The sequence below is a fragment of the Chlorocebus sabaeus genome, chromosome 1, assembly GCF_047675955.1.
Source record: "Chlorocebus sabaeus isolate Y175 chromosome 1, mChlSab1.0.hap1, whole genome shotgun sequence".
NCBI lineage: Eukaryota > Metazoa > Chordata > Mammalia > Primates > Cercopithecidae > Chlorocebus > Chlorocebus sabaeus.
Window position 1 is genome coordinate 66,876,216 of NC_132904.1, and position 7,312 is coordinate 66,883,527.

At 34.4% G+C, this 7,312-nt stretch overlaps 1 pseudogene; it reads left to right on the forward strand.

The window, feature by feature from the left end:
* Positions 1-3,234: 3,234 nt before the first annotated feature.
* On the forward strand, positions 3,235-4,186 carry LOC140712389 (olfactory receptor 52D1-like; annotated as a pseudogene).
* The last annotated feature ends 3,126 nt before the right edge of the window (positions 4,187-7,312 follow it).

Genomic DNA, 7,312 nt, shown 5'->3' on the forward strand with positions numbered 1-7,312 from the left:
GAGTGGTGAAAGCAGGTGTTTTTGCCTTGTTCCTGATCTTAAAGAATACGCTTTTTAATATTTTGTGACTATGGTGTTTGCCATGAGTATTTCATATATGGCCTTTATTATCTTGAAGTTATTAGTGGTTTTTAATTGTTTCTTTCATAATCATTAAAATCAGATAACTATGAGGGCAATGCTATGCCAATGTTCAATGTTTTAAATAAACCGATTACTGAAACCTCAGCCAATTACTGAAACCTCTAACTCTATAGTATATTAGTCAGAGTCTAATGAGATAACCAAAAGCACTTGAATATTTAGTGTTTGGCATCCTTATTGCAAATAATTATTTACACAAATTACAGAATTGTTGAAAAGTCAAATATTTGACCGTGAAGACTCCCAGAAATTAGAAAGAAATGATTCTAATGTGACTCTAGGCCAGTGAAATAGAAAGGCAGCAGCAGTATAATCATACATTATTCAGAGGTGTGAGTCTCTCAGTGGAAACTGAAAACATAGCAGTCCCCTCTGGCAGGATTTGGAACCATGGGCTAAATGCAGTTGAAGAATATAAAACAGGAAAAATACCCTGACATCTCTTTCATCTTCTCTAATATTTGTTTTTAAGTGTCCCTATTGAACAAACTCTGCAGAAGATAGATGATCTGTTATCCTGGAAAATATAGCCTCCAAAATCTATCCTTCCTGAAATATTAGAGAAGAAAAAAATTGAGGAACATATCTGTAGGAAAGCAAATATAGTATTTACATAACATCTTACCCAAAATAAAAATAATGATGCACCTATACATGATAATGCATATCATGTCCTTGATCAAGCAAGTAAAGCTCAGGGGGATTTGGGAACAGGAAGCCAGCTAGGAAATTTCCTGTAGCTTTGTTTTTTGGAGCTAAATACAGTTTAGGTAAGTTACTTCAGGATATCTGGAGACATATGAGGATATTAATGTGATCACCCTCGTTAATTAACAGGCCAGTCTCTCCATGATGTCCTCTAGTCCCTTCATGTCTCATCACATATGTTCTAAAGAAGCATTTAGTTTACAACATCTGCATGTACTTAAGTCTAAGAAGTACAAGAAATAAAGTATCTCAAGAGGCCTGGAGTCTAGAGACCATCTCTTATTGGTTTCTATGATCAGAGTTCAGGTGGTAAAGAACAACCAGATTGAATCCCTTTAAGAAACCATATTTTGCCTGGAAAGACTGGGAAAGATTGGTGAAACTGTTTACAATGTTTAGAACTAAACAGCACTCTCATGAGAGGATATATATGTGTGTGTGTGTGTATATATGTGTGTGTGTGTGTGTGTATATATATAGAGAGAGAGAGAGAGAAAGAGAGAGAGAGAGAGAATATGTTCCTTGCAGGCCTCTTGTCCCCCAGGATAAGAAGTGTTAGGACACCTATTGTCCTTATAGCCATCATTCAGCTAAGTCTCTGGCTGTGAAGCGAGACCATCTACTTACAGAGGTAAGATAAACAGGTTATAGGCAGTAAAGAGATGGCTAGTTTGGGGGAGAAGTCAGTGCTTCCATGAAAAAGGAATATTGAAGCCTAGGATGGAAGTTGAAAACTAAATCCTAAGGAGTGAATTCTCAGCCCTCGTGGCTGTCTGAAAGGTACTTTTTGACTTTACAGAAAGTGACATAGAAAAGGACTAACTCAATATTCAAGCTGAGATTTATCTTGCCATTGGATTTAGTCCTGATATACCTTGGTCAAAACTTTATTTTTCTTAACATGCTTACTTTTACTCATACAAAAAGGATTCCTCAAATTCCATAGGTTCTTTATATTAATATATTGCTATTTCAAGCAAATTAGCAATTTATTTTATTGTATACATTTAGGGTGTACAACATGATGTTTTGATATACTTATATTGATAAACATATACACAACAAATGATCACTAGAGTCAACCAAATTAACATATCCATTATCTCCTATAGTTGATTTAATTTAATTTATTTTATGGAGAGACTGGTATGATCTTGGTTCACTACAGCCTCCATCTCCTGGGTTCAGGCGATTCTCCTGCCTCAGACCCCAAGTAGCAGGGATTACAGATGTGCACCAGCATCTCTGGCTAATGTTTGTGTTTTTAGTAGAGACAGAGTTTAACCGTGTTGGCCAGGTTGATCTTGAGCTCCTGACTTCAGATTATTCACTTTCCTCACTCTCCCAAAGTGCTGGGATTACAGGCATGAGACACCATGCCTGGCCAATTTTATTTTTTTAATGTATTTAAAATCTACTCTGTTGGCCAATTACCAATATGTAATACAACATTATTAACTAAAAATAATGATTTACTAATTTAAAATTTGGCATTGTTAGAACTTTTCCAAAGTAATTGTTTATATTTTCCAAGCCAATCATTCTGAAAGCTGATATCTGTGAGCCAATGATTTTTTTACAAAAGTTCACTTTGGAAACAAAAATCAAGTCACATGCATTGCGTGATTTTGAGGAATGCATTGTGTACATTCTCAATCTGATTGATCATTTATAAAAGAACACAAGTATATAGTAGCATGAATACTATAGTTCCAAGATTTAGACATCTTCTAAATTGGATTATCCTTTGTAAAATGATAATTTCTTACTATTGAGTTTGTAAGATTTTATGAAGAATAAGGTATTTTCTTTATTAACTCAATGATTTGTCTTCCAATATAGCACCTGCTTTGTTTACACCTCTTCCTTCTGAAATATCAACTAATTACCTTAGCTGCTTTTCAGTATTTCCTAAATCTCCTGTTCCTCCTTTCTCTAAGCACTATTACTGATAATAGACAAGAAAGGTTAAATATACAAATGGCAAGGTAGTTGTTCTTTTCCTTTTTTGACTGTCTCAGATGGTAGAAAATTATATCTCTATATTTGTCAATATATCAATTGCTATCTCTGTAATACTACTACAATGTATCTAGCCAGCTGAACAATACTTTCTGAAAAAAATCACAAATATATATGTAATATATACTCACATAGAATACTTTTCTGTCAATTATTCTTACCCAAAAAAGCACACTCACATGCATCTGATTCATTGAAAAGTGGTACTACTGAGAACATTATTCCATAGCCAATTCTATGTTGTTGAATGTACACATCTTTCCCGGTCCATAATAATAATAATAATGTTGGTATTCATGTATCTATAATATTTATGATTTTTAATTTTGACAGAAACATGGACTATCCATTGCTTACATAATGCTAGCTTTCAACAGGACCAATCTTCTACCTATCATCTTCCTACTGCTTGGCATTCCAGGGTTGGAGGCTGCCCACAAATGGATCTCTGTCCCTTTCTGCCTGGTCTACATATTGTCACTGATGGGAAATATTGCTCTTTTGTTAATTGTCAAGACAGACCCAAAACTGCATGAACCTATGTACCTCTTTCTATGTATGCTCTCTGTGGCTGATTTGATGCTTACTTCTACTACTCTTCCTAAAGTACTGAGCCTCTTCTGGTTCAATGACAGAGAGATCTACTTTGAAGCTTGCCTCACTCAAATGTATCTTATCCATTCTCTGTCTACCATGGAATCTGAATTTATCTTGGCCATGGCTTTTGACCAGTACGTGGTCATTTGTCACCCAATGAGACATTCTACTATCCTAACGCCTACAACGATTGGAAACTTAGGTTTGGTTATTGTCTTCAGAGGAGCTGTACTATTCAGTCAGTCCACATCCCTTCTTCCTGAGGTGACTTTCCTACTGCAGAACGAATGTCATCTCACATACCGACTATGAATTTATGGCCCTGATAAAGCTAGTTTGTACTGAAACCAAGATTCGTAGAGCTTACTACAGCCTAGTCATAGCATTCCTGACAGGAGGACTGGACTTCGTATTGATCATCTGTTCTTATACTCTTATTCTTCTAACTGTCTTCAACCTCCCATCCAAAGCTGCCCACCACAAGACCTTAAGTACCTGTGTCTCCCATGTGTGGGTCATCTTGGTGTTTTACACACCAACCTTTTTCTCTTTTCTTACCCATAGGTTTGGCCACCACATTGCTCCACATATCCACATTTTTGTAGCCAATATATACCTTCTTATTCTGCCCATGATGAATCCTATTATTTATGGTGTTAAAACTAAAACGATCAGGGAGAGGTTCTTTAAGTTCTTAACAATAAAAGGTTTTTGATTTTGCAAGGATATTTGATTCTCCTGAGTCATCAACAAAGATAAGGGTTTACAGAAAACATTTAAAATAAATCAGCATTCCCTTAAACTTTAACATTTCAGTGAAAGTTCTGCTTCATATAGACTGTTAAATCATGTTAAGCATATTGATTTCAGTGAGCAGTAATGAATATGGAAGATGCACAGAAGGTTGAAATATTTTAGACCAGAATTCTAAATCATTATTTATGTTTCTAAACCTGATTTTCTGTGTAGACTTTACAGCTTGTTAAGATATAACTAAACTTATATTTAAATAATTTTGAGTTTGATAATGTCTAATTCATCTTATTTTCTTTTATGAATAATTTTTGTGTTATATCTAAGAAATGTATTGCATAAATTTGGGTAATGAAGATTTTCTCCAAAAATTTCTTCTAAAACTTTTATGTTAGATAAGGTGTAAGGTTTTGGTTCAGGTTTATCTATGGTATAAGAATAACTGGAAATTCATGATTGTGAATTTGTGTCTTAAGTGAGATGATGCACCTTAATAATTCTGAACATAATTGAATCTAATTTCCCTGTTTCATAGCTAAATGTTTTAATGTCTACTCTATTTTCCTGAATCATATACACATTTTTGAAAACCAACGTAACAGCTATGAAGGAAATAAAAATATTTTAGTCCAAAATATATTTATTTAACATATTCTAAAGTGGCCCTGCAAAGCTGTCTTTTGTGGGGAATGTCTGTATCTATAGATCTATAGAGAATCTGCATTAATGCGCCTGGCCCTTCCCTTTTTGGTTAACAGAGAGTCTGATACCTTTAAAGTTCTGGAAAGAAACATTTGTCTTCTCATCTCCCTGGGGGCTTCTACCTGTGAGGTTTCATCTACATAACAACCTGTGCTAGATAAGCCTCCTCTTCTCCCTGTCCTGTAACCTGTCTTGCTATTAAAATAAGTTACTAAGGTAACCTGTTTTGCGCCATATCTGCATGCTCATTCTTGGTGCAACTTCAAGGGGGTGTTTAAGCTTCTGTACCTCATTGGGAGGCTTGGATGTTCATTCTGAAGGCTCCTTTATATGTTAAATAAATTTGTATGCTTTTTCTCCTACTAACTAATCTGCCTTGTTAGTGAGTTTCAGTCTTTGTATCGATAATCAACTTTTGTGTTTTCACTCTTTATTCTATGTTATAGCTCCCACGACAGAAAGCTAGACTCAATACCTTGAGCACATGGGGCTCTATGCTTGAATCATCTTACTGTAATACATATTTGACCTTTTCTCCTTTATCACTTACAGATTTGGTTATAAAATTGTTCCACATATCCACATCATTATAGACAACATTACTTTGTTATCCTTCTTATGTTGTACCCTACCACCTCTGATGTAAAACCCAAAAATATTGAAGAGAGGATGCTTAACATCTATACTTTATAAATGTTTGAGCCTGTATGTTTGTTTGCTTGTTTGTTTTTTAATTAACCAGCCTATTCAGCAAGACAGGTGATAATCATGGAACTATGGCTTTGTTTATATTCAAATAAATCAACATTACCTAAGAAGACAGAAACTTTCCAGGTAAACATGGAGTTCATATTAACTCTAAAAAACAAAAATAACAAACACATAGTTAATATGTGGGATAGAGTTGGTCCTCGCAAATGGAAGACATACAGTATTTTGTGAGAGGTATTGCTTTTTTCATTACAAGGTGATTTCTTCATTTGTGTTTGCCCAGCACCTACATTTGGGTTCAAAACACATCGACCACATAGTAATTCCTTTTTTAAAACAGATGTTCGATTAAGAAGGATGGAGACGACTGCAAGTCTGATTCTTAATTGATTTTACACTTCTACTTTACTTAGACACAAAAATACTTGATCACAAAACAGAAATGAGAAATCACAATGAGAATCGTGCCCTCAAGTTTTTGAGTGAATCAGCATAAAGTTGTTCCGTGGATGTTTTAGCCATTTTTAAGAGGCAATGAAATTCAGTGGAAAAAGCTCAGTCAAATCACTGTTGTATTCTGCCTGTGGTTCCCATCTGCAAGTTGGGGAGAGCCCCGTTTACCCTTATCTTACCATGTAATTTAAAAATCTGAAATGTATAGGCTAATGTGCACTTATACATTTCGATGATATTCATGTTTTTCTTTTGCATGTGCTGAGGGTTAGGAGTTCAACTTTATGCACCCATAAAATTGAAGTTTTGTGGTCATGTTCTCTTCACTGTCAGCATTTGGTTAATCTCTCATTCACTGAATATCTGACAAGTGTCTGTTCCTTCAATAAATACTCATCAAAATGGTCTGCTTTGTGCTCCAAAAGGTTAAATTAGAAATTCATATGCAACTTAATTATAAAATTTAGAAAAGTGCATAAAACTGGACATGGAGCAAACTGTCAGCACAAATGCTGAACGACAAATTTGGAAAAAGTAGTGTAAATGATTGGCAGAAAGGAGACAGGAGGATGGGAAAGCTATAGGGAGTCTAAGACTTTCATCGAATTGTTTTGTATTGTTTCCACTGTATTTGCTACAATAAGGGAAAACTAGCACAGGTAACCATTTCAAATAATTTATATTTTTATTCAAATTAATTAAAATATTCAATATAAAATTTAAAAAAAAAAAACAGATGTTCACTCATTCCCTTATTTCTTGGTAGACACAGACATGTTGGCCGGGAGTGACTGATATGCAAATGTCAATACAAGTTTATAGAGAGGGAACATTTTTTTCTCTTGCTTGTAAAGAGTTACTATTCTAGTAACTAAAAATAGAAAAGTAATTAAGGACAACGTGTGTATCTGAAAATCTTAGATATTCTTCCATTTGAAAGAAACTGGGACCAAGATTGAGGTTTAGCTTATTATATAGACTTTATTTTTGTTTATTTTAAAGAAAATGAAGATTGTGGTACAACTGTTGGAGTTTTATATAATTCACTATGTGCCATAGCAGGAATTTAGATGTTTTGCCTTGAGAATGATATATGTTTGAAACATTTTAATTAGAAAAAACTTTAAAAGGAGAAAGAACAGAAAAAGAAAAGTATAATTGTCACCTGAAAATCTAAGCAGAGCTTTTCTGTTAAATAAGAGTGTTCTTCTTCTCTGTAACT